This window comes from Psammomys obesus, unplaced genomic scaffold, assembly GCF_907164565.1.
Source record: "Psammomys obesus unplaced genomic scaffold, mPsaObe1.curated_primary_1811, whole genome shotgun sequence".
Lineage (NCBI taxonomy): Eukaryota > Metazoa > Chordata > Mammalia > Rodentia > Muridae > Psammomys > Psammomys obesus.
The window spans coordinates 18606494-18630176 of record NW_026596069.1 but is presented as its reverse complement, the minus strand read 5'-3'; the positions used below and the strand labels follow the sequence as shown (position 1 = coordinate 18630176).

Genomic DNA, 23683 nt, shown 5'->3' with positions numbered 1-23683 from the left:
ATAGTCTGGGGTCAGTTGGTAAGGGAGGAGGGCTCCTCCTTTCTGAGGACTACTGTACAGGAATGGGGGAAAAGGAGGGTGTGATCATGAGGAAATGAGGCAGGAGACTATGCTTGTGCTGAAAATAAATAAGTATATTAATTTAAAACCTTAAATAAATAAATAAATAAATAGATAGATAAATAAATAAATAAATAAATGAATAAATAAATAAATAACATTTCCAACAAATGGAATGGGTCTAGCAGGATGTCTGCATGCATAAAATGCAAATATATCCATATTTATCATCCTGCAAAAAACTCAAATCCAAGGGATCAAAGACTTCAGTCTAAAACTGGATACACTAAATGTAAAGAGAAAATGAGGAAAAGCCTGAAATTCATTGGCACAGGAGACAACTTCCTGATGAGAACACCAACAGCTCAATTGTTAATTTATTAATCAAAAATTAATAAATAGGTCTCCATAAAACTGAAAACTTTTTGTAAGGCAAAGGACACGCTCAAGAGAACAAAATGGCAGCCTACAGATTGGAAAAAGATCTTCACCAACCCTACATCCTACAGAGGCCTAATATCCAAAATATATAAAAAATGCAGCAGTTACTCTTTAACCATCTATTTACCCAAATAACAGCACACAGAGTCTAAGATTTATTTAATTAGCCTAAAGAACAATATTGAGAAATAATTACTCCATTCTAAACTACTATAGTTTCCTCCCATTGATAAATCCCATATTATACCTCCTTTTTTTAAGGAATTCTTTTTTATCTAATTAATATATTTTTTATTAATTACAGTTTATTCACTTTGCATCCCAACTGTAGCCCCTTCCCTCTTCCCCTCCCAAGAAATGGGCATAGAAATAACTTGTTAAAAGACCTGGATTAGGTAGTCAATACAGTGTAGATTGTGTAAAAAAAAAAAAAAGATACATATATTATATGTATCTTTAAGCTCCACAATCCAGGCCTATGTTAAGGAGACCTCAGCCTAAAAGGACCGGACGCTGGATTGTAGGATATCTCCCGTCAACCCGAGCCCCAGACCAAAAGTGGTGGACTCGGTGGCCACCACAGCAATATTGACAACCCTAGACACAAGTGCCCACCTGACGTGGGCGAGCCGCACCCTCCCGCATCTCACCTCACCTCCCCAGCACCTCATCCTCCCTCCCTCATCTCCTCCCATGCCCCTCCTCAAGTCCACTGATAGAGGAGATCCTTCTCCCCTTCCCTCTGACCCTAGTCTATCAGGTTTCATCAAGACTGGCTGCGTTGCCTTTCTCTGTGGCCTGGTAAGGCTGCTCCTGCCTCAGGGGGAGGTGCTATACCACTCCTAGGTATATATCCTAGGCAAAATATGCTAAAAAATACAACAAGGACTTTTGCTCAACCATGTTCATAGCAGCTTTATTCATAATAGCTGTTAGTATTTTGGAACACAACCTGTTTCTGGGTTACCTAGCAACCCATGATGATGTCATCAGGTGTCACCAGCCAGCAAGAACACACCTGGAAGGCGTGGTTACTGTGCCCCCTTAAAAGGGAAGATCCTACACGTGGTCTCTCTGTATCTCACTCTCTTCTCTCTATCTTACACTCTTCTCTTTCTCTCTCTCTCTCTGGGGAGCCCCCCTTTTCCCTTTCCCTTTCCTCCACTCTTCCCCCACCATGTCCCGCTACCCACATCCTCCATATCCCTCAAAATAAACCTCTCCCAGAAAATATCGGTTGTCCCCCTGCCTCATCTATTTGTAATTTATAACATTGGTGCATTGGCCGGGAATTGAACCCAGGCCTCCCGCGTGGCAGGCGAGAATTCTACCACTGAATCACCAATGCCAATAGCCAGAATCTGGAAACAACCCAGATGTCTCTCAAAAAAGAAATGGACACAGAAAGTGTGGTACATTTACACAATGGAATATTACTTAGCAATTAAAAACAAGGAGATCATGAAATCTGTAGGCAAATGGTGGGAACGAGAAAAGATCATCCGCAGTGAGGTACCCCAAAAACAGAAAGATACATATATTATATACTCACTTACAAGTGGTTATTAGACATATAATATAAGATAAACATACTAAAATATGTATACCTAAAGAAGCTAAGCAAGAAGGAAGACCCTGGGTAAGATGATCAATCCTCACTCAGAAAGGCAAATGGGATAGATATAGGAATAAGGAGAAAACAGGGAACAGGACAAGAGTCTACCACAGAGGGCCTCTGAAAGCCTATCCAGCAGGGTATGAAAGCAGATTCTGAGACTCATAACCAAACTTTGGGTAGAGTTTAGGGAATCTTTTTTTTTTTTGTCTTTTTTATTTTTTAAATTCTTTATTAATTACACTTTATTCACTTTGTATCCCCCCTGTGGTTCCCTCCCTCCTCCCATCCCAATCCCTCCCTTCCTCTACCCTCTGCATGCATGCCCTTCCCCAAGTTCACTGATAGGGGAGGTCTTCTTTTCCTTCCTTCTGATTCTAGTCAATTAGGTCTCATCAGGAGTGGCTGCATTGTCTTCTTCTGTAGCCTGGTAATGCTGCTTCCCCCTAAGGGGGAGGTAATTAAAGGGCAGGCCAATCAGTTCATGTCAGAGACAGTCCCTGTTCCTATTACAATGGAACCCACTTGGAGTTCAGGGAATCTTATGAAAGAAGGGGGAGACAGAAAGATCTGGAGGAGACAGGAGCTCCACAAAGAGAGCAACAGAACAAAAGAAAAAAAATCTGGGCACAGGGGTCTTTTCTGAGACTGATGCTCCAACCAATGATCATGCATGGAGATAACCCAGAACCCCTGCACAGATGTAGCCCGTGACAACTCAGTGTCCAAGTGGTTTCCTAGTAAGCAGACAAGGACTATCTCTGACATGAACTTAGTGGCTGGCTCTTTATACTTGCTTTTTTTTAAACAGTCTTTTTAAAAATTTTTAATATTAGTTACAGTTTATTAATTTTGTATCCCAGCTGTATCCTGCTCCTTCATTCCCTCCCAATTCCACCCCCCCCTCCCTCATCTCCTCCTTGTCGCTTTCCAAGTCAACTGATAGAGGAAAGTCCTCCCCTTTCATCTGACTGTGGTTTATCAGGTATCTTCATGACTGGCTGCAAAGTCCTCCTCTGTGGCCTAGCAGGCCTACTCCTCCCTCTGGGGGAAAGGAGGTTAAAGAGCCAGCCATTGAATCCATGTCACAGATAGTCCCTGTTCCCCTTACTAGGGTACCCACTACACTATATAGACCAATAAGATATGATAAACATACTGAAATCTATACAGCTAAAGGAGATAAATAAGAAAGAGGACCTGGGGTAAGATGATCAATCCTAACTTAGAAAGACAAATGGGATGGACATTGGATGTAGGAGAAAACAAGTAACAGGACAGGAGCCTATCAGAGAGGGCCTCTGAAAGACTCTACCTAGCAGTGTACCAAAGCAGATACTGAGACTTATACTTGATTTTTAATCATCTCCAAGGCCCAGTTCATTTCTTCTGATGTTTCCTGGTCTTCTCCCTGTGCTCCATCTCCTACTTCCTCTCCTCTTTCTCCTTCTGTTACTGGACCTGGATGTCCTATCCTATTTGCTGCATAGCTCAGCATTGGCTGGTTGGTGTTTATTTAGCAGAACAGAGAACAAATGATAGGCATATTTATATAAAGTTGAAACAGGAGATACTTGGAATATACATCACAAAGCTATGTCCAGATTGAAACAAGAAAGTGGTAGAGAAATCAGCACTTGAATGAACGAGGGTAAATTTTACACAGTGCACAAAAACATTATGCCATCACAGAACATGAACAGGAGATAAAAAAAATGCAGTAGATAAAAAATGCAAGCCTTTCTCCACTAACCAAATTATTCTAGTGAGGCTCCAACTCTTTTTTTTTCTTTATTATTTATTACAATTTGTTCACTTTGTATCCCAGCTATAACTCCTCTTTCATCTTCTCTCTGTCCCACCCTTTCTCCTTCTTCTCCATGGAGTCAGGGGGCTGGCTTTGATCACACCCTCCTGGGGCTGTGGTGTAGCTTTGCCAGGCTACAGAGGAAGAGGATATAGCCAGTCCTGATGAGACCTGATAGCCTAGGGTAAGATAGTAGGGGAGTAGGACCTCCCCTATCAGTGTCCTAGGGGAGGGGCATGGGGGAAGGCTCCAAATCTTGAAGGTTCCATAACTTTTAAAACAACACTATGAACTGGTGGCCAAGTCTTCCAACACAACCCTACGGGGGATATTTGACATTTATCAAGAATACTAAGCATTATAGTTGTTTACTCTCTCCTAAAATCTTATGTTTTGTAAGAAGTCAAAGGTCTAATGGTTATAATTTGATTTTTCAGAGGCTTTTGTGCTAGAATGTCTACCATACTCTATACAGTACAGTTGACACCTTGAAATGTATATCATTTAACAGTTGTGTAACACTGGAAAATTACTTATCTTTGTGAGCGCTTCTCAGATGTGAAGGGCTACTTTGAGAAATAAATTGAACAATATATTTACACCATTTACATTGGTTCATAATATTGCTAAAATAGTGTAGATGTAGTTCTTATAAATATAATTTATTGATGCAAGTTAAGTTGATATAATTTATGATAGTAATAAAATATTTCATGCAAATTTAATTTTAGGTGTGAAAGTCATATACTACTTTTAGTTCAATTTCCTCTTGTCTTCAACAGTTAGTTCTCTTCATCACTAAAAGCAACAACACATTGATTGACAATGTATATCTTCTAAATCTAAATAATAGGAAATGAAAGATGAATGACCTTTTAGGTTTCTTCTATTGTGAAAGATCACATTTGGAATTTGTGGCTGCCATGCCCATCTCCCCTAATATAGAAGACTTGAGTATTTTGATGATTACATTTTATTTATTTTGTTTTATATGTTGTATTCCAGAACAATCAAAATGCAAAGTGTCTAATTGTATCCTAAGAACACTTAGATCTGTTTTGTGCTTTGATGTTTGGTTTGGAACATTCGATAAATGTGTCAATAATCCTTAGCTTTCCTGGAATTTTCTTTGCTCTGAAATCATGACCTTGTTTCTGAATTCTAAATTACTCCCTTCAAACTTTGAGTCTTGATATCTTTTCCTAGAATGTTTCCACTCATTTTTGATTTATTATTCATCACATTATAACATTGGCAAGTATGAACTTTTGGAATGTCTCAGTTTTTGATATTTAAAAATAGAGCAAAATATAACTCTTTATAAAAAAACACGTGAAACTAGTTGAAGATTCAAAACAGTCACTTGAATTTTCATGATATAATCAACTGTTACAAAACTAGAAATTTAATTGTTTGTCAAAGTCCCTTTTTAAAGCAAATAGTCCCATCTTAAATGTGTCAACCCATATTCCACTTGAAGGTTATCTGTCATTTAAGAAAAACGCTATAGTTAAATAGGCCACCTAGGGGTTTAGAAATTAGGTCTTTTAATTCTTGAGTAGGGTTAGTTATTATTTTTAATGATCTAAAATTGCCTACCGTTTAGGTTTTAACATCTGTGACTTAATATAAAAGCTAAATTACCCTTTGAATTTCTTTCCCATTGGCTATCATGTCTGATTTGTACTTTAGAATGACTGGATGTACCATGTGGGTAGTGGAAGCCATTGATTGGACTTACATCTGATATGACATTTAATTTAATCAATGAGCTTTAATGAATACTCATTACATGTTCCGCATGAAGTTTGACACTGGTAATAACAAGGCACTTCGGGTAAGACATTTCCTAAGTATAGGGGGCTGTTACTTGAGATAACTAGTTGATTTGATCTGTTTTCCAAAATAATCATATTAAACAATGGGGAAAGTCATTATCTGAATTTATCTAAACACAGTGGTAGAATTACTTCACTAATTCTTTCTTTTTTGACTGGCTCTTTTGGAAATGTAAACATGTAACCTCAGATGATTGGAAACAGTGAAGTTTTGGTCCATGCTTTTACCATATGTAGTTTGATGGCTGCTCGAGTGAAATGATGATTGAGTAGACAGCCTAGCAGTAAAGGAAAGGGAAAATAGCACAGAAAGGTGACATTACTTTGGAGGATGACATCAAAATTTCTTGATGAATAAAATATGGATCTGAGGAGATTTTGATAGTCATTGTACATCCCAATGAGTATGTTAAGAAAGAAGCTGAATTAATCTATTTCAATGAGAAGAGAGGTAGAGTCTGGAAAGGACTAGGTTATTAAAGTCTTATTGAAATACCTTTGTCTTATGGTCAACGCCCATGGTTAGCTTCTGAGGAGGATGACTTACTCCCAGAAAATAGCTCAAGTGCTATATACAGGGCAGTAAAACAGGGACAATATAAACCATGTACTGAGAAAATGCATGGTGATTAATTTCACTTCTCATTTTGCATGTGACCTTGAACATGTAATCATTTTGAGCTGGAGCTTAAATAAAATGATTCATGCAAACATCTGGAATAGTATTATGTAAACAGCATCCATCCAATGATGTAAGATCTCATCAATCTAAGATGCTAAGAGTATAGTTCTCAAGAAGGGCAGCAAACAGAAAACACTTATACATTGTCATAAATTTAAATAGGAAAGTGAAATTTATATGTTGAAAATGTGAGGAAACTGAAATACTTTGAAGTGAACCAAAAGGAAAAAAAAAAAAAGACTGCAGATGCCCTGTTCTCTTTCAGACTATGGCTACCTTTTGTTGTCTTTAGGCTTTTTCTATTATTATTATTATTATTATTATTATTATTATTATTATTATTCACAATTTTTTCACTTAGTCTCCCAGTTGCAGTCCTCTCCCTCACCTCCTCCTGGTCCCATACTACCTTCCTCTTCTCTCCCTATCCCTTTTCTCTAGTCCAATGATAAGGGAAGGCCTCCTTCCCTAATCTCTGACCCTAGCCTATCAGATCCCATTAGGATTGCCTAGAAACTCTTCCTCTGTGGGCTGGCTAGGTTGTCCCACCAGGGAGAAGTGATCAAGGAGCAGGCAACCAAGTTCATGTTAGAGAATGTCTCTTCTCCCCTTACTAGGGTACCCACATGGAGACTGAGCTGTCTATGGGCTACATCTGAGCAGGGGGCTAGGTCCTCTCTATGCATGACCTTTGGTTGATGCAGCAGTTTCTACAGTCCCTTCTGGGCCCTGGGTTTTTTGCTTTGTTGGTCTTCTTGTGTGGCTTCTGTCCCCTCTGGTTCCTTTTACATCCCCCTTCTTCTGTATGACTTCCTGCTTTCTGTTCAAAGTTTGGTTGTGAGTCTCTGCATCTGCTTCAATCACCTGCTGGCTGGAGTCTTTTAGAGGACAACTGTGGTAGGCTCCAGTCCTGTTCCTTCTCTTCTACCACTTGTTGTGGTCTCTCCTGTTTTCCCTTCTGAATGAGAACTAAGCCTCTTCCCTAGGGTTGTCCTTGTTGTTTAGCTCCTTTAAGACTATAGATGTTAGTATGTTTATACTATATTATATGGCTAATATCCACTTATAAATGAGTATATACAACGAAGTTTTTTCCGCTTCTAAGATAACCTCACTCAGGATGATCTTTTCTAGTTCCATCCATTTGCCTACAAATTTCATGACTTCTTTCTTTCTTTCTTTCTTTCTTTCTTTCTTTCTTTCTTTCTCTCTCTCTCTCTCTCTCTCTCTCTCTCTCGTTTGATTTCCTTGTTTTCAATAGCTTAGTGGTATTTCACTGTGTAAATGTACCACAATTTCTGTATCCATTCTTTGGTTGAGAGAAATCTAGCTTTTATGGTTGTGTAAATTATAGAAAAATTAGTAACACAAATGATTCTTGATCATAGAATTGGCAAAGAATTGTTCCATGAAGAAGTTGTTATTTCATAATTCCTGATTCTCCTTGCATTCACCATACAAACTCTTTGAACTGCTTGCAAACTATCTCTGACTCCCTTATTCATTAACAAATTAAGATACTGAATACTTGTTTATGTTTTTATTAACTATCACTCTGCCTTTATAAATAATTTTTAATAAAAATAAAGAATAACTCTTGGGTTAGGGAGATGACTCAGTGGGTAGCTTCCTTAACTTACACACGTGAAAGAACTGTATTTGATTCCGAGAACACATGTATAAAAGTCTGCCTGATGTGACCTATAATCCTAGTGTTCATAAGGCTGAACAAACACAAGTTTCACAGTTTCCTGGGGCCTAGTGGCCAGCCTTCTAGATTATTTGGTGAGCTCCAGACTAGTGGAATACTCTTCCTCCCATCCTCCCTCCAGCTGAAATGAAGATGGATGGAACCCGAGGAGGGGCACCGAGCCGTTCTCTGCGTTCCACGGGCAGTCACACATAGGCATGTCTCCACATATACTAGTTATTGTCTTCTATCCTCCAAATACGTGTGAAAACCATAAAAAAAAGACAAGTAAAGGTAGAAGTGAAACATTTAATTTAAAAATGGCAGAAATGACAACCACAGTTTGACAGAGATCATATGTGTCATACAATAAAATTATTGAGATATATGAGTTCCCTAATTATCACTTAAATGTGTCATGCAAAATCCTTAAGCAATGTTATGGATGTTCTGAAAAGAAAAAAAATAGTTCTAATTGCTTTTTGTAAAACATGAAACTAATCTATGTTGAATAATTTTTTTGCTACAGACTCTAAGAGTTTTTTTTTTTTTTAAATATGATAGAGGGTAGGAAAAGAAGGAGGGAAGGTTGGGCAGGCCCCCAAACACTTTAAACTTACATTGGTGTGGATTTTCTCTTCCTTTCATTTGAAGTATTGAAATTAACCTTACATTTTCATTTAAAGAAACAGAAATGTCTAAAAAGAAAAAAAAAAAAACAATTTAAAGGAAAGACTGTGGAATTTCTGCTAAAGAAAGAGAGAGGGCTGGAGTGCAATTATATCTTCCAGTCACCTGTTTTCATAAACAACTTCCCTTCTCCCAAGAGGATGGGAGAGTTTCACCTGGATTGACAGCAGTACACAGTAACAGAAAACTGTCCATCTGAATTTGACCCTTGATGAGACCATCTGGGCATAGCCATGACTCTGCAGTGTCCTTTCATAATACACACTGTAGATCTTTAAATATATGTAAAATACATAATACTTTTATGCTTTAAGCATTATATATATATATATATATATATATACATATACATATACTCAAATTTCTATTATAGTTAAGCTGCATCATTTGCTTCAATAACCAGTCTATATTTTTCTAGGAATATAGGGAGCAGTGTGTTTATCACAGAGAAGGAACACAAAGCCGGTCGTCTACCAAGAGATCAAGATCCAGCTGGGTGATAATGGAGAGTTCCAGGACAGCCAGGGCTACAATACAAAAACAAAAACAAACAAACAAAAAAAAAAGAAAGAAAAAAAGGAAGAAAGAAAGAAAAAAGAAAGCAGTAAAAGAAGTAAAGATTCTAAAATGATTTGTCCTGGAAAGCTTTAAAATAAATTGAGGTATAAACAGACAGACAGAAAGACAATACCATACAGTATTCAATTATGAATGTATTCATGTACCCTTACATACTGCTTCACAAGTCTTTTGGGAGTCTCTATTTAAATTAATAGTTTAATGTACTAAAAGGTTTTATTAATCTATTTCTTAGATGTGTGTGGTGTATGTACATACTCGTGGGATTGTGTACTTCTGTGCAGGTAAGAATATACATACATGCTTGTAGAGGCCAAAAGTCCACCCTGATGTCTCCTTTAACTGTGCTCTTCCTTTATTTTTGAAACAGGGTCTCTCACTAAACCTGAAACTCATGAGCTTTATGGGTCCTCCCATCTCTGTGGCCATAGTGTTGCGATTACACATGAGTACTGCCATGCTTAACCTTTGACACTGGCTCAGGGAATCCAAATTCAGGTCGTCCATGCTTGTGTAGCCAGCATTTTTACATATCAAGACATCCCCTTAACCCCTTTGATCATGTTTTAGGCAATTAAGACACAGCCTAAGTATGCCCTAGTGTATGAAATACATTAGTAAATGAAATGACCTTCGTCCTTAGTGGGATGGAATAGAGTTGAGCTTAGCACTAATGAGATGCTATAAAGTGTGTATTTAAAAATAGGGGCTGCTCTCTTCGCTTAAAGGAACATGTGGTCTGAGTGAAGAATAAATAATACGTTACAAAAGGATGAGTTAGAAGGCAAGGCAAAGGGGATATAATCAAGCGAAAAGGAGAGGGGCCATTATCAGAGCACATGAAGAATGGAGCATGTGCAGGTTGTGATAGGGGCGATGAGAGAGATGGCCTCGAAAGTGGAAAAATTAGGTGAGGTCAAGGAAAATTCAAGAGATATTATTCTAGGCAGGTGTTTTGCTGGGTGTGTAGTGCATATGGACCGTGGCAGAGAACGAAATAAAAGACAGAGTTCTTCCCATAACCATGGGTTCATGCTTGCGAATAATGGTAAATAGTTAGTATGGTGCATCCTGAGGTCAGATGGAAAATTCAAAGGATTTTGATACTTCTTGCGGTTCTACTAAGTCACCACAACTTATGGATCTTTTGGCAAATTCTGTCAGTTTTAAATAGAATATTATTGATTTATTTTATACATTTAATATGTGCTCTGAAATCACCAGTACAAATACTTTGGGAGGGATTCAGTCTGTGCTAACTGTTTCATAGAGAGTAGAAAAATTATTTTTAAAAACAATTTATGCCTTCTCTGTCTTCATGATAACAATAAGTGTTCTTTTCCCTCCTTTCCCCCCTTACTTCCTTCTTTTATTACTTTCTCCCTTTCATGCTTTGAGACAAGGTCTCATATAGCCCAAGATGGTCTTACCTACAGTGTGACTGAGTATTCCCTTGAACTCTTAATTTTTCTTTCTGCTTCTGTTTCCCAAATTGTGAAATTATAGAAATGCATTCCCAGGTTCAACTTTAAGTGTTTTAATTATCCTTGCTACACCTTATTTAAAAAAAGAAAACATGTTAATTATCTGAGAAAATCTGAAAAACATATGTGAAATAGGAGGCAGACTTTCAAAAAGAATGCTTCAATGATTCCTTATTTTTTTAATTTTATGTGTGTTGAGTTCAGGCACACATGCCGTAGTGGGCATATAGAAGGCATATAGATAATAACTTTGAGGCATCAAGTCTCACCTTGCACAAGGCAGGATCACTCTTGTTCTTATGGTGTGAAGTGCACTACAGGTTACCTGGGCACTGAGCTGATTCTCTTGTCTTTGACTCCCACCTCCCAATAGGAGTATTGGGGTTAAAGATGTTTGCAGCTACATCCAGACCTTTATGTGGAGTCCAGGAACTGAAACTGGATTACAAGTCCTGTCAGGCCACAGAGGAGGACTTTGCAGCCAGTCCTGAAGATACCTGATAAAACAGGATCAGATGAATGGGGAGGAGGTCCCCCCATCAGTGGATTTGGAAAGGGGCAAGGTGGAGATGAGGGAGGGAGGGTGGGGTTGGGAGGGAATGAGGGAGTGGGATACAGCTGGGATACAGAGTTAATAAAATGTAACTGATAAGAAAAAAATAAAATAAAAAAACAAGGCTTGCACAGCAAGCTCTTGTATCTCTAGCCATCTCTCCTGTGCTGTCTATTCTTGGCTCTGGTAGAGTTAGTTTTCCAATCCTGGGCTTGCTCTGGGCCCAAGAGGCTGGCCTTCATGAACTGTTTTCTGTTTAGGCAGTTAAAAGTCCTCTTGCTTTCTGGCCTCTTGTAGAGTTTAACCAAAGGAGTAGGGATGCAGAGAACCATCAGACAGGATTTTACTCTCTGCCTCCCTTCTTACTCCAGTAAGCTGTATCCCTGTTTCCCAGGCCACATTTTCTCTTGAGATGCTTCTTTTCTTCCCAACATTCTGGAATTCACTACTTTTAGCTTCAGGTCTCAGGAATAATAATTTTCTCCTATTGCAAATCTGGGTCCAGGACCATCAGTTGGTGACAGCATTTAATATAGTTGCACTTCAATCAATTCCCTTGGAAACGCCTCAGTGGGACTTGGGAGTGTAGTTTCCGTTTCCTGCTGTAACTCTGGCAGTGAGAACATATTTAACTCCAATGGATTTAAAAAATCAATAAGTTGAGTCTACCAAACTAAGTTTTACTGAAGACTTGATATATTGAAATGTGTTTATTATCACTATATTTTGTAGAGATTAATTCATCTGATAACATATTGGGATATGGTGGAAAACTTCCTATTTACTCTGTATTAAAATGTGGTAGGAAAATAACCAGATTATATTTTCAGGATATGATGTTATTAAAACCTTAGCATCAATATGACTAAATCAATGCTAACACAAAGGGGTTCTATATTCTCGGCCTTTAAGATGTGTTACAATAGATGTTAATTCATGCTTTGGACATCTTCATAAGCCTGTGTGTACGTATTATTTTCTGTACGCAGAGTATTAGGAATGCTGTTCCAAAAAGCAGCCCTTTATATTTTTGATGTGTGAAAGAAAAAGTGTTATAATTGTACTTCAGAGCTTTAGATCATTTATGCTCGTTATACACACTAAAATGTAGAACTCACAGATGACAAGCGGTACAGTGTTTTTTATATAAGGAAACAGTGGTTCATATATTCATTGGGGGTGGCTCACAGCTACCGTAACTCCAGCTCGGGAGGCATCTTAAGACACTGACCTCAATAGGTGCTAGGCCTGAAGTGCAGGCATGCAGGCATACACCTGACTAAACATTAAAAAAATAAACTACAAAATATAAATAATTAAAAAAGCTGTTAAATTATGGATCATTTAGATTTTCAGGCTTTCGTTTATTTAAACATTTGAAAAGAATCTGGTGGATTCTCTTCCATCAGGGCATTAGAATAGCATTTTGATTACTGTCACACTGATTTCGCATGAAAGAATTATGTGAATGTATGTTAAACTCTGTGGACATAATTGTCATATTAGTCCTAATTGAAAATGGAAAATGTATTAGAAAGCTCTGTTTGACTTTTTTTGTTGCAAAAAGATTTAAACTAGAATAGAATATTTTCTCAATTGTTTTTCTAGGTAGACAGTTTTGCCTCTTTCAACTTTTGGAGAAAAAGACATAAAAATGGAGATTAAACCAGGTGTTCATTTTGCAAAATTTCCAGTAGACCTAACATCAGTGCAATCTCTGTTCTTTCTTCCACATAAAAACTATGGATCATTGGCTCTAATGGAAATGCTTACATAGACTAAATTATAACTGTCAACCATACAGATGGAAAGAAATACAGCATTATGATTAATCTCAAGTAAGACACTAAATTATCCCAAGATTCAGTTTCCTGATAATTTTGTTTCTACCTAAACCTCTTCTTGGGGATAATGTAAAATATAACTCTGTAAAAATAATTATGGGTTTTGAAATATCTATTCATGGCATAGTGCTATTTTGTTTTCTTTTATGTAACCTAGGAACTGAAGACACCATAATGAAAATATAAGTGACAGTTACCGATGCAGTAAACAGGGTCTGGTAGCCACTCTTTAAAAATTAATAGGAACAGGAGAAGAAAAGTCATCTAGATTATCAGTTCAAGCTTGTCAATCATTTTTTTTCTCATTAGCACAAGAATTGGTTGAGCCAACAAGAAACTCATCAGTACTTCAAAATCTTTTCAACATTGAATTAAATAAAGGCTACAGTACTTCAGAAACTGTAACCATAAAAGTTACAGGCCTCATTCTTCACACCTACAGATTTAATATTAAAAACATCATGGCAATATGAGCAGTCAGAGGAAACAAACAAAATTAACAAGGGGTGTCCAGGGAAGGCAGTTAAATCCATAACTTTTATGCATTTAGCTCAATGGTTCATTTCAAATTTAGCTTTCCAATTCATCTGTCTCCAGGTGTCCTCAATTTTATATTGTGATCTAATTATTTTTCATAGAATTTCATGTCATTGCAACATCTGAGAAAATAAAATTTCACTCTCTCAAATTGCAGCTTCAATGAGCATCCTGGTGTTATTTTTATTTATTTATTTATTTTTACAGAAAGTCCTGGCTTTGACTACCAAAAGATGTTTTCAGGGAATTCACAGATTGTTACTATTGTAAGACTTACATAAAACCTATCTGAGGGTTTTTGTTGTGTTGCCATGTTAATCCCTGTTGTAGTACTGTTGAGTCATCACTCTGTCACACACAGAAATCACAAAATTCAGTGTTTCCCTTGATTATTAATATTCAGCAAATAACCAAATTTCATGGTATGTGTTAATTGATTATTAATTGAAACACTCCACTCTCTAAGTCCATCATTTGACCAAATAGAACACTGTAGTTTCCTTCACACACATAGGCTAGATAACAACAAAATTAAGAGGACCTAAAGAACACACACACACACACAAAAAAAAAACAAAAAACAACAACAAAAAAAATTTGTTGATAAAAATACTAATACAGCCATGCTATTGTTTTGGGCTTCTCAAATAATACAAAAAGCTTCTCAAATGTGTTATTCTGAATGTTCAAGATTCCTGTTATATCTTTAAACTACACAATTCATACAGCTCCAAATCTTCCTTTCTGTTTCATTTCCTTGCCATTTCCATTTTCTTGAGATTCTTGTGGCATCATCGACTTTTTCATGCTTTCCCCGCTTGAGTCTCATGAGAAGTTTCCATATGTTATCTCCAAAGCTCACTGTAATGTGAATGTTGTCAGTATCTGCATCATGAAAATTGAGGGTGAAGATCTTTATTAAATTTCCACCCTGACCTATAACTAATGGTGTGCCAAAATGCCTCACATTGCTTAGGCTTCTTACAGATCTGGGTATCATTCAAGCTATCCTATTAATGAGGCTAATGCAATCAGCACAGTACAGTCAAAGATCTTGTTCAGATATCAGAAGCAAAATTCCTGTGCAACTGCAACACGTATAAATCATGAGAACTTCATGTATGACAGAATCATGGTGCAATCAGTGGCACTCACATGTCATGGATACCAACAACTTTCTGGTTAGATTGAAGGTCCACTCAACATGAGAGAAAGCATATGTGGAAACCTATCCAGCTTGCCTGGATTAGTGAGGTTATGGACCTTAGAAAATAATCTACTACTGCCATTTTGCTAGAAAATCATAATTCGTTACTATGTTCTAAATCTTATCTTTACACACCAATAACTGTAGCTACCAGCCTTCACCAAAGATGTTGCTATAACAAATGGAGACCATCACAGAAAAACACAACTGGACATAATACATCAGATTATGAAGAGCCCAGCCTGAACAGATGCACATACACCATAGGTCCTGTACTTATGGCCTAGGGAACATTTCAAAAGAGAAGGCAGAATATCAGGAAGTCTTCTGTGAAACAGTCTTTCCTAGAAACGGCTGCATAAGCAAGAACAAGAATCATACAATGGCAATATCAAACCATGTAAAAGGGAGAAAACTTCACAAGGATCCAACTCCTTGTTAAAGATTATAATCAACAGGTAACTGCTGGAGGAAGGAGAATTATTCTTTAGCAGGGATGAGCTCCCTTATTGGTTGTACAAAGCAGAGCAGTCAGTGCTGAAGCCATATATACAAAATCCCCCAAACAGACTCATTGTATTGTCTGTGTTTATTTGTGCATCCACATGAATTCAGATGTATGTATGTAGGTATGTGACAATGACAATCAGGGAAAGAGTGGTTGTTATCAACTTGAGAAGAAGGGGGAGTGGGTTTAGATGGAGAATATCTGGGAAAAGGTGGAGGAAGAAAAAGGAGGAGGAATTGGTATAATTCAATTCCAATTAAAATGACATTAAAATCATTAAAAAGAAGTAAGACTGTTTTTTTTCCTTTCAGAAAAAATTACACAGTTGACCTCTAAGTTAATCATACCTTATTTCTTAATTATGAATTTTAAAACTAGGTATTTTATTTTTTAATTTTAATTTTTCTTCCCAATTTATTCATTATATATCCCAATTGAAGCCTCCCCCATCATCTCCTTCCAGTCCCACGCTTCATCCCTTTTCTCCCATCCCCTTACCCCAGTCCACTGAAAAGAGGGAGTTCTTCATTATTGCCATCTGCCCATAGCTTGTTAAGTCTCATCAGGACTGCCTGGATCCTCTTCTTATGTGTATGAGTGCTTCCTTGCATGCATGTCTGAGGGCTATATGTGGGCATGGCACTCAACGAGGCCAAATGAAGGTGCAGATCCCCTGAGTCTGGACCCGTACACGGTTTTGAGTGGTCCTGAGTGCAATAACAAAGCTGTCTGAGCAAGTCATGGGAATCAAGGCAATAAGCACCAATCCCTCCTTGCTTCTGCATCAGTGCTTGCCTCCAGCTTCCTGCCTTGAGTTCCTGCCCTGAGTTCCCCAGTGATGGACTGTTACCTGGAATTCTAAGCAAAATAATTGGATTGGATTATTACCCAAGTCCTATACATTTTTTTTTTTTGGCCTATGCTTTTGCTCATTAACGTTTCATTTGGTGACAGCCTCTATCTGATAGATATTCCCCTTCTGTAGATGAGACTCTTGCCTTAAGTCTACTGAAGTTAAACAACTTATCTGATATAAAAGAGAAAGTAATGGATAGTGGCTGAAATGCTCTCCTTCTTGATTCTAAAAATTATATTCTCTCCAGCATTGAGTCCAGCAGAAGTGCTATTTTTAATACTGTTTTTTTCCTATCATTGAGAAATATACAATATAATCCTTCTTTTTCTGTACTGTGACATTTTCTCATCAGAGAAATAGCATAGCATGGAGGGAAGAAGAAATTTTAAAAAGTTAAGCTTGATAATTACAGACATTAAGACTTGGTAGAAAATCATGATGTCATTTCCATCCAGTAGCTATTACTCTGACAACACACACACACACACACACACACACACACACACACACACACACACACACACACAGCATTAAAAAACAATGAGTGAGAGGAAAGAGAGCTGGCTCAGTGGGCAAGAGTGCTTGTTGTGAAAGCCTAAGGATCTAAGTTTGAATCCCCAGTACCCAGGTAGAAAGCATGTTCACGAGTGTCTACACCCCAGTGTCTCAGATGGTGACAAATAGCTGTGGGAGCTCACTGGTCAGCTAGGCTAAACAAAGTGAGCTTAAGGGTCAGTAAGAGATAAGATTTGTACAGAATAAGGTGAAGAGGTATACAAGAAGACAACAATATACTTCTGTGGTTTTCACACACACACACACACACACACACACACACACACACACACCAATGATTTAAGCCAAGAAATTGAATTAAAATATTAAAATAATGTCTGTTTCATGGATTTATGTTTCTATCTGTCTAGGCCTTTCACCTGTGTGCTTTCTGTGTTGTGGTAAGCGTAAAACATCCCCAAGAATATTGTACTGGAACAAGTCCCTAAAGATAAGCGAAGTATAAAAATTCTTCTTTGAGATGTTTGTTACCTCTGTCATTTTTCTCTTGGGTGGTACTCTTTTAGTTTGCACAGCACTCTCCACATACCTTTTTTCTTCTAAACTATATTCAGAAGTTTGAATGAACCCTCCCTTTTCATTTTACTGACATTGGATATTTAAAAGTAAAGTCCAACTTGGGTTTTAATAGTTGTGTAGAAGTCATTTAAACCACAGCATACACTTAAGATGGATCAAACTTTAAAAGATTGCATCCGGTCCAAAAAGAAAACGTGTTCTCTAAAAATATTGTCTTCCCATCTGGGCCTGTAAGAGCAAGGTGATTTAATTTAGGAATGCATCTTCAGAGAACAGATAATAAGACTCTAAGTCCCTTCCTTAGAAAACTGTCTGTACACTACCTTTGTTTCCACTCTTAAATTTTATTCCACTGGCAGTGCCTTTCCTCCTCATCAAATATTTATTGAGCATTCTCTCTACATATATTCGTGGGAATACAATGAATGGATCCCAGTTCTTGAAATGTAATGATTTAAATCTGGCATTAGGTGCAGGCCATTTAAAATCTAGATGAGCAACAATTCATAGTAGCACATCCTTAGGGCTATGGCCTTCACAGAGATAGTGACATGAGGTTGCTCCTTCTGCCTCCTGTGCCCAAAACAGACATTGACAATGAACCAGCACAATCTCCTTCTGTGACCGGACACAGGAAAGCATGAATCCTTTTGGATACTGAATGCTAGATCAGTTTCTCTTGCAACCCAACATTTGCATCTAGCAGTGAAACCTTCTGTTCGTATGCTTGGAAGAGTAGTCCAGTGACATGACGGGAACCCAGGGGAAAGAGTGGTTGGGGAAATGCTTATTGCAGAAGTAAGTTGTGTGCTTGTCCTTAAAAGGAATGATAAAGCACCCAGTAACAGATTGAGGAAGCACAAGATCCTGAACTAGAAAGTAGATGCAAGCAGAGAGTTCCAGTGCTCTCCCTGTTGGTGCGACACTCAATACTAACTAAACAAATTAGAGCTATGGCATTAGAAAGGATTCCAGGAATAAAGAATGTCTATCTAAAGAGATGCAATTTCATCATTTTCCTATGTGGTCTCCTTCAGGGTCTTCTGAAGGATATAATTACATGAGAATATATGTAGAATAAGAAAGGATATTGAGTCTGTCAGAGTTAAGTCACAATACCACAAAGAAAATCTAAGGGCAGTATTGGAAGAATCAGTAAGTACAGAGTCTATTGAGGCTTCATAGGATGAGAGGGTGCTAAATAGTGTCATATGGTACTCACAGCTCCTGTAAGTGAGCACTGTGAAGTTGAATGTAGTTCACCAGGAAGAACTATTATGAAAAAAAATGATTGATAGGTGTGAAATAATGGCAATGAAAACTGTGAAAGACAGAAGTTATGCCTTAGAATGTCTCCCAAAAAGAAGGGTATACAGTTCTCGAAAAAGAACAAGATGTGGCCAAGTAAATGGGGGTTTTATTTGATGGTTACCTATTAAAGATAAGAGAAGCATCAGATGGTAAAAGTTACATTAAAAAATGGATAGAGAGGCAGAGTGCTGCAGGATATTTAATCACACTGTGAACCCTGAGATTGTGTACTGGAAAAGCCTGTTTCTAATTGTGATGTGGCTCATCCCCTAGTACACACCTTTAATCCAAAAGCTTTCTGTAAATAGGATTAAATAAAGTCAACCGTAAGTCAAGAGGCAGAGAAGGCATCCAGCTGACAGAAAGTGAACAAAGAAAAAAACCATAGAGAGTGAGAGGAAGTCCAGAGGTCAGATAGAAAGACTCACAGGAAACAGAAGAAGGACATTCAGTTTGAAGGATTTTTAAAACCACATGGAGAAGGAGAAGGGGCTTTTTCCTTCTGGGATATTGACTGAGTAGGAAGGTCAGCTGGGTGTCTCTGACTCTCTGAGATAGTAGGCTTTCACTCCAGCATCTGGCTCCTGATGTTTTATTGGTAAAACCAAACGCTTGGGATTTTGTTTAAAAAAAAAAACAGCAGAAGAGTGAGATGAAGATGTGTAATAATGAGTAATGATGGATTGAGATGCTTAAGCAATTAGAAACACACAAAAGGAGGACATATAACCAGGAATGGGAAGGATGAAGGATGCCAATCCATGCTTACAAATGTAAAGGCTATACAACTTTGTAGCTCCACCAGTTTTGACTATTATACTAATATTTCTTTTAGGTACATATCTGTATGTCTAACCCCATGGGACCTTTCATACCATTATTACAAACAAGCACAATTCAACACAGAGCATGTTCCTGACCTTTTCTTTCCACAAACCAATTCCTGTTCCTTAACTGATGGAACACAAGTGTATGTACTCTGCTTAGGTTATAAATCTAATTGCATTGTTATTCAACTCCCCATACGTTTCCACATCAAGTCAATCACCAGGTTCTCTTGTTTCTGTTAAATATAACCATATTTTGTCTCACTTTATTTTTCTTTGCCAGTGATCTCATTCTGTTCAATTTCACCTCTGTCCTTTATGGCTTAGGTTTACTCCATCTCTCCCCATTCAAAACAGTGCTCTGATTTGAGGGTCTTCAAAGATTAACCGCAGCACATAGTTCATAGGAAATAACATGAAACTGTCTTGCACTGACAAGTAGAATGACGGCCTCCTTCTGCTCTCACCCTTTTCAATGTTCGTCATAGCCTTGTCGATCTCTTGCTATTTTTCAAATCTCTGACTACATTTGAGCATATTCATCTGGCCAAGTATTTGTCATTGCCTTTCTGTGTTTCTTGAAGATCATTTGAGATTGTTTGCCTTCTCTGTATCCTGTGGTCTGAAGGTGGGTTTAATCTGGATTCTTCCAGCACCTTGACTTCTTCCCATCCCAGTGTTGACCACTTTTAAGAAGTCTCTTGTACCATCCTTTGTCTCCCTAGAGGGCTCTTGACATTATAGGAGATTGAACTCAGGTAGTCAGGTATGGTAGAAAGTGTTTTTACCCACTGTGCCATCTTGCCAGCACCTCCAATTCTTGATGGAAGGTCATTTTCCCTGTTTATAGAAAAATTGTTAGTGTTTATTTCAGTTCACGAAGTTCACTTTAGAAAGCGAGTTTTAATCTGCAGGGGCTTTTAAGAAGGTATCATCTCTCCATTATACTCTGTAAAATGCCAGCCCTAATTGCCTATTATCTTCAATGGCTTTTCTGCTGACATGACTTTCTAGCTCTTTGGGGTTTGCTCCTGGGCCCTTAATTGCTCCAAGGAGCAAGAGTTTTTCTTATGCATGTGTACTGAGGAAGCTTAATACCCGGAGGAGTCAGAGGAGTCAGAGCACAGAGCAGCTTCCTCATGGAGAGAAGCAAGGAGTACTGATTAATCCTCTTTTCTCTCCCTGTGCGGCACCTGGCAAGCTGTAACGCTCACTGTTTAATTTCAGTGTTCGGTGTCAGTTACATGAGCACAGTGTTTTCTTGGTGATTGACATTTATGAATAAGCCATATGGATATATAAAAGCAATAATGTGTAAATAGGTTCAATCTGTTTCTAAAAATGAAATGAATTTAAGCTGTGTGAGGAAAGAAAATTTTAGGAAAATAAGTTGGAATCAGGATAGAAATTTTTAACATGATTTTCAATAAAATCTCTGTAATGATTTCTATGAAGTCATATGGATATAAGAGACTTCCAGTTATTGTAATGTATGCCCTATACCATATTCTTCTTGTCTTCTAAAGACAAGAAGCTATACCTTCTAAAAGACATACATTAATCCAATAACTTTAATATTGGAATAATTTTAATATTGCAATAATTTTAATATTGGAAATAGAGTCCATCTGTTAACACATGTTTCTCAGGTGGAAAACAAGGCTCTCTGAGAAGTTAGGTAGTCTTATTCAAGAGCACATAAGTTTTTATTAATTATCTTCTAGCCTAACATACTCAGGGAGGTAAGCACAATCGTTGAACTCAAGAGAAGAACATTAGTGGAGAAGAATGAAAATAGTCACTTTCCAGACAGGTACAGCAACACCCGAGGAAGTCCAAAATACTAGTGTATCATGAACAAATCAAAACAAGAGTTGGAGAAGCCTGTTTAAGAGAGTAAGCTATAAGGCAAAGGAAGATTTGGTTACAGTGGACTGTCCTGTAGCCTGTAGTCCTGTAGCTGCAGACCTGGCTTTTACTGTGTAGGGACTAGTTAGCTCCAGGCTATGCCTGTTGAAATGGCACCTATGGCTTTGGTGAAGAAAAATCAGACAGAGTGTTTTAATCCAGATCTGTCTCATTTGAGCCTTCCACCTGTTCACGGCATCACATTCTATTATACATTGAATGGAAGACACGTAAGAGAAGACTCAGGCATCGCAGACAGCTAAGTATTCTGAAAGCTTTGTCGAATAGCTGGTAAAACTTTGGCAGCCAGATTGCAATCAAATTGTGAAGTATTAGACATTGATCTTCAGAATCTAATTCTTCATTTGTGTTTCTCTCTCTCTTTTTGCCTTTCTACCCTTTCTTTCTTTTTTTTTTTTTGTCACTAGCTTACTGTTCACGTCCTCATGGTCACATTTCTAACCAATGCAGACATTACAAATTTCATTTACTACCTCATTGGTCTAGCCATATGTTTTACCAAAGCATACCATGAAGTTGTGTGAGTATTGCAAGATGCATTCCAGCATGTCCATGGAAATGCACAGTAAGCTAACAAGAAAGACTCTTAGGGTGGTGAAAAGACTCTTAGGGTTGTGAATGTTTCAAAAGCTTTCAGACTGAGGGGAGGGTAGACAGAGGCTAGAAACTGAGAAACTTTGTGTTGTTACAGAAATATTTAAATTATTCTTAAATTTCATATGTTGGAAAACACCTCCTTGGTCTCTGTGTAAACCATATTCCTAGGTCAGAAGGAATTTGGGACAGTGCTTGAAGAAAGTCAGCCACAGAGCTAGTCCCAAGGTTCGGATACACACATCCTCTTATTTTGTACTCTGTATATAAAAATGTGTTCGCATCATTTGGGGGAAGAATGTGGGGAAACTGGAAAATATTTCATTTAGAAAAAAAGACTTCTCTATGACATACTTTTTTATTAAAAAAATAGTTTGAATTGTTGGTTTTAAAATGATCTTAATAATTAGTTTTGAGCCCCAAGTCAATTGTGGGTCACACTGGCCCACTTTGTGATGGCCAAGAAGCCCATTATGTACTCATAATCACAGTCACAATTAACAAGTCTTGAGGAGGGCCTAGTGATGGGAATGGTTAAATTCCATACTGGAATTTTAAGTCTGGCAAGCTACTTACCACCGGGAGTGTTTATTTATATTATTAGTTGCACAGTCTTGTTAAGGTAGGAATTTTGATTTTGTAGCAATGGTCATAAATTTATTCCTCTCTCATACAATACATCCCAATTGCAATTTCCTCTCAGCATGCTTTCCCACAAACCTCCCTTCTTCCCCAGATCTACTCCTTCTTCCTTTCCCTTCGGAAAAGAGCAGGGATACCCACTCAGGGATATCAACCCGACATGACATAACGAGATACAACAAGACTAGGCACAAACCCTCACATTAAGGCTGAGCGAGGCAACCCAGGAGGAGGAAAAGCATCCCAAGAGCACGCAAAAATGTCAGAGTTACCTGCGTTCCCACTCTTAGAAGTCCCACAACCCCCCCCAGCTAAACAACCACAACATATATGCAGAGGTTCTAGCTCAGAGCCATTTTGGGTCCCTGATTGTCACTTTAGTCTCTGTGAGTCCCCATGCATCCTACCAGCTTGATTCTATGGGCCATGTTCTCCTGGTGTCCTTGACCTCTTGGGCTCCTCTTATTCTTCTTCTCCTCCATAGGTTTCTGCAAGCTCTGCCTAATATATGGCTGTGGTTACAACGTATTTTCATTAAAGAGTATCACAGTGATAAAGAAGTCCTTTTTAAAAAGATTTATTTCACATTTTATTTGTGTCTCTATGCGTATATGCTAGCTATATGGAGGTTAGGAACACATGTCAAATTCCCCAATTTGGTTGTGGGTTTCTGGGTGTGGATGCTGTGGACTGCATTTGGTTCTTTGAAAGAGCAGATGGCTCTTAAGAGCTACATATCAGTCCCTTTAATAGCCAGTGAGACATAAATTTGTCTTTGTTGTTAGTGGGAGCAGCCAGTTTTCTTCCTCTGTTGTAGCTGGAACCAAGAAAGAATCTATCCTGTTAGGGACAAAGAGGTTTATACTGATGTCAGCATTTTCAGAAACATATTCA

The 23683-nt window shown here is 38.0% G+C and overlaps 1 non-coding gene across 1 annotated transcript; it reads right to left on the bottom strand.

Moving 5' to 3' along the window:
- Window positions 1–1778: 1778 nt before the first annotated feature.
- On the bottom strand, window positions 1779–1849 carry Trnag-gcc (transfer RNA glycine (anticodon GCC)). Its single transcript has one exon. It is a non-coding gene; the product is annotated as a tRNA-Gly (tRNA).
- Window positions 1850–23683: the final 21834 nt, after the last annotated feature.